The following is a 9,747-nucleotide window of genomic DNA, read 5'->3' on the forward strand; positions in this document are numbered from 1 at the left end:
AGAGAAACTCAGGAAATGGTGGTTCAACAAAGATGGAAAGGATGTTAATACGCTTGCTAATGAGACATGGTAACCGTATCATGGGTCTAATACTTATTTTTAAAAAGAGGTTCCAGAACTGTTGTGGACTAAGTGTATCTGGTAGTGGACACACAACCAGTTTGAGGAATTACGGAATAGTGTTGCTGAGCCCGCCGGTCCCGTATCTGCTTGGTAAGCAGCATCGCAGGTTGTATCACAGAGCTAAATCAGGTGATTGGCCCAGTGAGTGATAACTGAGTAGGTCTCTCAGAACTTGTGGGAGGGGTGACTCCACAACTGAGCTGAAGTACTTCCCCAAAGGAGATGGGGGTCAGTCAGCGACTGGGGATGGGGGCTGTGGGTAGAGGTGGTTGGGATTCTCGAAGATCCAGGGAATGAGTTTTCCTTAAATGCTCAGAGATCCCAGGATTTCGGATTGCTGAGGGCCCACAAGGAGGCTGCCCCTGAGTAAGTTTCTGTGACAAAAGAAGAAAAAGCAGACATCCCCAACCATTGGCAGGTGGGTGGGTCTGGTGAATCAAGAGCAGAGATCCTAGACGTCTCCGGACCTCTGAAGTTTCACGCTCCTCAAGCTGGAGATGGACAGCTGGAGAGGATGTGAACCTCCCTCATCACCCATTGGCTCCTGCACCTCGTAGCCCCGCCCCCACAGCTCCTTCCATCTCCCCTACCCCCACGCCACGCCCACAATCCAAACGAGATGTCTGCGTGAAGACCTGCGCGGCTGAGTCGGATAAGGTGGGAATCGGAGAGAGGAGGCAGTCGCCTTCTCGTCATGACCAAATACTCTTTTGAGTTTTCAACCTCTTTCCTTTTGGAAACCCAGGTGCTCATCCTCCTTTCTGTCCTCCACTCGGCCCCCAACCCCCGCTCCAGTTCCAGTTTTGGGAGTGGAACCCGTGGGAGAGGGATTGAAAAGCAGGGGCCTACCGGATAAACCGACGGGAGTGGAACGAAGGTCTTGGTGTGTCTCCTCCTCCCGCTCTAAATTTTTTTCTCCTCAGGCTGCTTATTGACTGTCCTGTGGCACCCAACGGCAAGGTGGTTTGAATTGGGAATAGCTCACATTGCTGTCGGGAGCGCTGTTTAGAGACGGGGACACTGCTTTCCATCGGAGGCACTTCTCTACGTAGCTCTGGAGGTCCTTACTGTCTAAAGTCGTGTGTCATACCAGCCTCGTGTGTGATGAGCGGAGTTTTTTCTGGACTGTTGTTGATCTCTGGCCTTGTTAGACAAAATGGAGCCCCGTCCTTGGTAGGGCACCTTACACTTGTCTTCACTTTTATTCCTCACGAGAGTGATACTAGGTATAGGTATTGTCATCCTCAGTTTTCATCAGGAGACGCGAAAGAAAGAGGCGTTCACACACTGAATCAGGGACAGAGCTTGACAAAGAGTCTTGTCTTGTGGCTCCTGGCGCTTTTATTTTGGAGATTTTCGAATACATAGAAAAAAGTAACATAATGAATTTCTTTATACTCATCACCCATCTTAAATAATGACCAACTCCTGACCAGTCTGGTTTCATCTTTCCTCCCCCCAACTGCCTGCCTCCCCATTGTTTTGAAGCAAATTCCAAATTTATCATTTCTGCTGTAGATATGTCAGTCCATATCTCTAAAAAATAAGAACCTCTTAACCTGACAAAACCTTATCACACTGAAAACAAGTAATGGTAGTCATTTAATATCATCAAATATCCAGTCAGTATTCAGATTTTTCTGATTGCCTTATAATTTTTTTTGTGGTAGCTTTATCTTTTTTAACAGCTTTATTGAGATGTAATTCACCCATTGAAAGTGTACAGTTCAGTGGCTTTTAGTATATTTGCAGAGTTGTGCAACCATTACCGCAGTCAATTTTAGTACATTTTCATTACCCCCAAAAGAAGCACCACACCCCTTAGCCATCACCCAGATTGCCCCAGCCCCCAACCCCAGCCTTAGATAAGCACTAATGTACTCTTTGTTCTATAGAGTTGCCTGTTCTGGACATTTTATATAAATGGAATCATACAGTAAGAATAGTCTCTTGTGACTGGCTTCTTTCACATAGAATGTTTTCAAGATTCATCCCTGTGTGGCATGTATCATTATTTCATTTCTTTTTATTGCTGAATAATATTCCATTGTGATAGCTGTACCACATTCTATTTATCTAATTATCAGTTAATGGACATTTTGGTTTGTTTCCATTTTGGGGCTCTTATGAATAATGCTGTTATGAACATTCATGTAAAAGTTTTTTTGGTGAACATATGTTTTTATTTCTCCTGGCATAAACTTAGGAGTGGAATTGCTGAATCACTACCAAATTCAGTGTCATGGGAATTTTACCCTATATTATCTTCTAATAGATTTAGGTCTTTGATCCATTTTGGGTTAATTTTGTATATGGTGTTAAGTAAGGGTCCACTTTATTCTTCTGCGTGTGAATATCCAGGTTTCTCAGCACCATTTGTTGAAAAGACTGTTCTTTCCCCATTGAGTGGTCTTGGCGCTCTTGTCAAAAATCGTTTGACTATATATGCAAGGGTGTATTTCTGGGCTCTCCATTCTATTCTCTTGGTGTCTGTGTCTGTCTTTATGCCAGTGTCACACTGTTTTGATTACTGTAGCTTTGTGGTAAGTTTTGAAATCAAGAAGTATGAGTCCTTCAGCTTTGTTCTTTTTCAAGATTGTTTCAGCTATTCAGGGTCTCTTGAGATTCCATATGAAGTTTAGGATGGATTTTTCTAGTTCCTGCAAAAAAAGATCACTGGGGTTTTGTTAGGGATTGCATTGAATCTGTAGATCACTTTGGATAGTATTTACATCTTAACAATTTACAAGTCTTCCAATCCAACGAACATGAGATGTATTTCCATTTATTTATGTCTTCTTTCATTTCTTTCAGCAATATTTTATAGTTTTTATTGTACGAGACTTTCACCTCCTTGGTTCATTCCTAAGTATCTTATTCCATTTGATTCTATTTTAAAGGGAATTGTTTTTGTAATTTCCTTTTCAGATTGTTCATTGCTAGTGTATAAAAATGCAACTGATTTTTGTGTGTTGACTTTTTATCCTGCCACTTTGCCGAATTCATTTATCTTAACGGGTTTTTTGGGTGAAATCTTGAGGGTTTTCTACATATAAGATTATATCATCCATGAACAGAGATAATTTTACTTCTTCCTTTAAAATTGAATGACTGGGGGCCGGTTCCCTGGACGAGTGGTTAAGTTTGCACACTCCGCTGTGGCGGCCCAGGGTTCGGATCCTGGGCGCGGACATGGCACCGCTCGTCAGGCCATGTTGAGGTGGCGTCCCACATCCCACAACTGGAAGGACCTGCAACTAAGATATACAACTATGTGCAGGGGGGTTTGGGGAGATAGATAAAGCACAAAAAAAAAAAGATTGTCAACAGTTGTTAGCTCAGGTGCCAATCTTTAAAAACTAAATAAATAAATAAAAATAAAATAAAATTGGATGACTTTATTTCTTTTTCTTGCCTAATTGCTCAGGCCAGAACTCTCACTACTGTATTGAATAGAAGCAGTGAAAGTTCCTGATCTTAGAGGGAGAGCCTTTAGTCTTTCACCATTGAGTATGATGTTCACTATGGGTTTTTCCTATATGGCTTTTATTATATTATGTTGAAGTAGTTTCCTTCTCCTAGTTTGTTGAATGTTTTTATCATGAAAGGGTATTGAATTTTGTCAAATGCTTTTTATGAATCTGTTGAGATGATCATATGATTTTTAGCCTTCATTCTGTTAATTTGGTGCATTACATTGATCAATTTTCTTTTGGCAAATCATCCTTGTGTTCTAGGAATAAACCCCTCTTTGTCATGTTGCATTATCCTTTTAATATGCTGCTGAATTCTGTTTGCCAGTATTTTGTTGAGAGTTTTTGCATCTATGTTCATCAGGGATATTAGTCTGTAGTTTTCTTTTCTTGTAGTGTTTTTGTCTGGCTTTGCTATGAGGGTCATACTGGTATCAAAAAATGAATTAAGAAGTGTTTCCTTCTCAGGGCTGGCCCCATGGCCAAGTGGTTAAGTTCGCATGCTCCACTTCGGCAGCTTGGGGTTTCTCAGGTTTGAATCCTGGGCGCCGACATGGCACCGCTCGTCAAGCCATGCTGAAGCGGCATCCCACATGCCACAACTAGATGGACCCACAACTAAAAATACACAACTATGTACCCAGGGGCTTTGGGGAGAAAAAGAAAAAAATAAAATCTTTAAAGAAAAAAGAAAATAGTTTGTATTCGGCTGTTGTTGGAGGCACATTCTAGAGATGTAAATTAGATTATGTTGGTTGATAATGTTATCTAGGTCTGCTATGTTCTTGCCGATTTTCTGTCTACTTGTTCTATCAATTACTCAGGGAAGAGTGTTGAAGTTTCAAAGTATAATTGTGGGTTCTTTAGTTCTATCAGTTTTTGCTTTGTGTGTTTGGAGCTCTGTTATTAGGTGTACATACATTCAGGGTTCTTATGTCTTCTTGGTGAATTGAATCTTTTAACGTTATGTAGTGTCTCTTCTTACCCCTGGGAATTTTTTTATTCTGAAATCTGCTTTGTATGATATTAACATAGCCACTCTAGTTTTCTTTTGATATTTGCATAGGATATTGTTTTCCATCCTTTATTTTTTAAACAGCTTAATTGAGATGTAATTCACATGTCATAAAATTTACCCGTTTAAGGTGTACAGTTCAGTGATTTTTAGTATATTCACAGAGTTGTTCATTTATCACCACAATATAATTTCAGAACATTTTCATCATCCCCTCCAAAAACCTATCCTTTTACTTTTAACCTATTTATATCATTATATTTAAAGTGTTTTCTTTGTGGTCAGCATATAGTTGGATCTTTTTTCTCCATATCTGGTAATCACTATTTTTAATTGATCTATTTAGACCATTTACATTATATATATATATGTTATTTACTGTATATATATATATAATTGCTGTGATTGGATTATTTAGGTCTACTGTTTTATTATTTGTTTTCTATCCTCTCTGTTTTCTGATCCTCTCTTTCCCCTTTCCTGCCTTCTTTTGGCTTATTTAAATAATTTTTAGTATTCCATTTTAGTTTATCTGTTGGCTTTTTAGCTATATATCTTTGAATTAAGTTTTTTAGTGGTTGCTCTAGGAATTATATTATACATACCTAATTTTGCACAGATTACTTGAGTTAATATTTTACCACTTCAAGTAAATGTAGAAACCTTATTACCTTATGGGACCTTTTACTTCTTCCGTTATATTGTGGTTGTCATATGTAGTACGTTTATATACATTGAAAGCCTCCCCAAACAAGGTTATGACTTTTTGCTTTCAACTGTCAAGCATTTTAAAGAAAATCTTTACGAGAAAAACAGTCCCAATTATTTATTCCAGTATTTACTATTTTTCTTGTTCCTCCCTCATTCCTGAAGTTCCTAGTTCTCCTCTGATACCATTTCCCTAAAGCCCAGAGAACTTTCTGTAGCCTTTCTGTTAGAGCAGGTCTGCTACTGAGGGATTCTCTTAGTTTCCCTTCATCGGAGGATGTTTTTATCGCACTTCATTTCTGAAGGATATTTTTGCTAGATATAGAAATATAATATTACACTTTTTTTCTGTGAGCTCTTTAAGGATATTGTTCCACCGAGTTCTGACTGCCATGTTTTCTGATGAGGAATCCACAATCCTTCCAATTGTTGTGGCCTTATATGTAATCTGTTGTTTTTCTCCATGTGGTTTACAGATTCTTCTCTTTCAGCTTTTAGCAGCATGGTTACGATATGCCTGAACATGGTTTTGTTTGAGTTTGTTCTGTTTGAGGTTTGATGAACTTCTTGAATCTGTAAATCTATATATTTCACTAAATTTGGAGAGTTTTCAACCATTATTTCTTCAAATATTTTTTCTTCATTAATCTTTCTTATTCTTGGGCTTGTGATACTGTCCCGTAGGTCCCTGAGGCTCTGCTCATTTTGTTTTCAATCTTTTTTCTCTCTGTTCTTCAGATCAGATCATTTCACATTCCATCTAATTGATTTTTTTATTGGCAATATTTTGCTTCTGGGCTCTGAAATTTCCGTTTGTTATTTTTTATAGTTTCTATGTCTCTGCTGAGAACTTCTGTTGTTCCATTACACCTTCACCTCTGGGAGGGTGGTTATAATAGTTACTTTTAAAGTCTTTGTATAGCTTTTGTTTCTAAGCAAAATGGCAGAACAGGAGGTCCTCAGCTCATCTCCCCCACACAAACAATGATCTGGCAGCTATCCACACAGAGAAGTGCCTTTGTGGGACTTTGGGATCCAGGTGGGAGGTTGTGAAACTCCAGGAAAGCCCAAGACTAAGGAGAGCTTCTTTGAGAAGGCAAGCCCTCGCACTGGTGGCAGGCTCACCAAATGTGGTCCTGGGTGTAGAACAAAAGTGGCCCCATCCCCTTATGGACTTGACTCAAGCCCCACTTGGCTGCAGTCCTGCAACCAGCTCCAGCCAGCAAGGTACCCAGGAGGAACCATGGTCATCTGTGCCCACAGCATCAGGCCCACCAGCTGTGGACCAAATTGCAGATCCTGAAGCATCCCTGTGACCCAGCTCCAGCCCCACTCTACTGCCAGTCTACAGTCAGTCGTGCCTGCACAGGGTTCCTGCAGGAGACATGTCCCCATAACACTCCTGCAAACCCGGTCCTGACTGCAGATCCTGAAGCAGCTCTGTGACCTGGCTTCAGCCCTGATCTTAGTCCTGCCTGCCCAAAGACCCAGTGTCACCTGTTCGTACCCCTGGTAGCAGGCTTGCCAATCTCAGTCCTGGTTGTTCACTCTGAAGTCAGTCCCAGCTGTGGACTCTGGGTGGCCCTGAGGCTCAGTGCCAACCCCACTCTGCCACGGTTGGGGGCAGTCCTGCCCACCCAGGGAATTGGCAGGAGACATGTCCCTCCAAACCTCCAGGGGCAGGCCCACTAACTTGGCCCTGACTGTGACCCAGCTCCAGCCTGCTCTCCTGCAGTTCCAGAGGCCGTCCTCCCACCCAGGGACTCACCCAGGGACCTGGGGGGAGTGTACTCAGGGGACTGGCAGGAGCCACACCCATCTCTGCCCCTGGCAACAGACCCACTGTCTGTGGACTTGACTGGGGACTCATTGTATGAGGCCAGCATTACCCTGATACTGAAGCCAGACAAGGAAACTACAAGAAAAGAAAATTACAGGCCAATATCTCTAATGAACATAGATGCAAAAATCCTCAGCAAAATACTAGCAAACTGAATTCAACAGCATATTAAAAGGATCAGACACCATGATAAAGTGAGACTTATCTCTGGGATGCAAGCATGGTTCAACATATACAAATAAATGTAATACACCACACGAACAGAATGAAGGATAAAGATCATGTGTATCTCAATAGATGCATAAAAAAGTATCTGACAAAATTCAACATCCTTTGCTAATAAAAACTCTCAACAAATTAGGTATAGAAGGCAAGTACCTCAACACGATAAAGGCCACATATGACAAGCCCACAGCTAACATCATATTAAAGGGTGAAAAGCTGAAAGCTTTTCCTCTAAGATCAGGAAGACAAAGATGCCCACTCTTGCCACTTCTATTCAAAATGAAGGGCATCCGGTTTGGAAAGGAAGAAGTAAAATAGTTTCTGTTTGCAGATGACATGATCTTATACATAGAAAACCTTAGCGACTCCTCCAAACTGTTAGGACTAATATACAAATTCGATAAAGTCGCAAGATACAGGATCAACATACAAAAATCAGTTGCACTTCTATACACTAACAAGCATGGTACTGGCATAAAAACAGACACACAGACGAGTGGAACAGAATAGAGAGCCCAGAAATAAACCTACATACAGTCGGTCAACTAATCTTCAACAAAGGTGCCAAGAATACACAGTGGGGGAAAAATACTCTCTTCGATAAATGGTGTTGGGAAAACTGGATATTCACATGCAAAAGGAAGAAATTGGACCCTTGTCTCACACCATACACAAAAATCAACTCAAAAATGATTAAAGGCTTATTTGTAGGGCCTGAAACCTCAAAACTCCTAGAAGAAAACATGGGGGGAAAGCTCCTTGACATTGGTCTTGGCAATGATTTTGTGTGTGTGACACAAAAAGCACAGGCGACAAAAGCAAAATTAAACAAGTGGAGCTAGATCAAACTAAAAAATTTCTGCACAGCAAAGGAAACAATCAGCAAAATGAAAAGGTGTCCTATGGAACGGGAGAAAATATTTGCAAACCGTAGAGCCATAAGGTGTTAATATCCAAAATATATGAGGAACTCATATGATTCAGTGACCAAAAAAAAAAAAACCCACAAATAACACAATTAAAAAATGGGCGAAGGACTTGAATAAGATTTTTCCAAAGAAGACATACAAATGGTCAACAGATATATGAAAAGATGCTCAACATTACTAATCATCAGGGAAATGCAAATCAAAACCACAATAAGATATCACCTCACACCCATTGAGATGGCTATTATGAACAAGTCAGAAGATAAGTGTTGGCAAGGATGTGGAGAAAAGGGAACCTTATACACTGTTGATGGGAATGTGAATTGGTACAACCATTATGGAAAACAGGATAGTGGTTCCTCAAAAAAGAAAATTAAAAATAGAACTACCATAGGATCCAGCAATCCCGCCTTCTGAATATATATCCAAAAGAAATGAAATCAGTGTCTGCAAAAGATATCTGTACTCTCATGTTCAACGCAGCATTATTCACAGTAGCCAAGGTATGGAAACAACTTAAGTGTCCCTTAACAGATAACTGGATAAAGAAAATATGATAGGTAGGTAGGTAGGTAGATAGATAGATAGATAGATAGATCAATAGATAGACACACACACATATGCACAATGGAATATTATTTAGCCTTAAAAAAGAAGGAAATGCTACCATTTGTGACAACATGGATGAACATCGAGGACATTGTATTAAGTGGAATAAGCCAGGCACAGAAAGACAAATAGTACATGATTCACTTATATGTGGAATCTAAAAAAGTTGAACTGACAGAAACATAGAGTAGAAGAGTAGTTACTGGGGGCTGAGGGGTAAAGGAAATGGGGAGATGTTTGTTGATCAAAGGGTACAAACTTTCAGTTATAAGCTGAATAAGTTCTGGAGACCTAGTGTCCAGCATGGTGACTATAGTTAATAATAATGTATTGTATACTGCAATTTGCTAAGAGAGTAGACCTTAAGTGTTTTTACCACACACACAAAAATAATGGTAACTGTGATGTGAGAGAGAAGTTAATTAGCTTCATTGTGGTCATCATTTCACAATGTATACATGTAATAAAACATCACGTTACACCTTAAATATATACAATTTTTATTTGTCAGTTGTACCTCAGTAAAGCTGGGAAAAATAAATACTTTTAAAAAATAATAAAGTCTTTGTCTATTAATTCCATCATCTGGGTCATCTCAGGGTTGACATCTATTGATTGTCTTTTCCCTTGGGAAATGGTCAGATTTTCTTGTGTTTTTTTTTTTTTTTTTTTTAATGGTGAGTAATTTTGGATTGTATCCTGGAAATTTTGAATATTCTATTGTGAGACCCAGGATCCTGTTAATATAATATCCTCAGGAGAATGTGGAATTTTGTTTGCTTATTAGCTTTAGCAGGCAATCAACCCAGTTGGGTTCAGATGGCA

The sequence above is a fragment of the Equus quagga genome, chromosome 13 (assembly GCF_021613505.1).
Source record: "Equus quagga isolate Etosha38 chromosome 13, UCLA_HA_Equagga_1.0, whole genome shotgun sequence".
Lineage (NCBI taxonomy): Eukaryota > Metazoa > Chordata > Mammalia > Perissodactyla > Equidae > Equus > Equus quagga.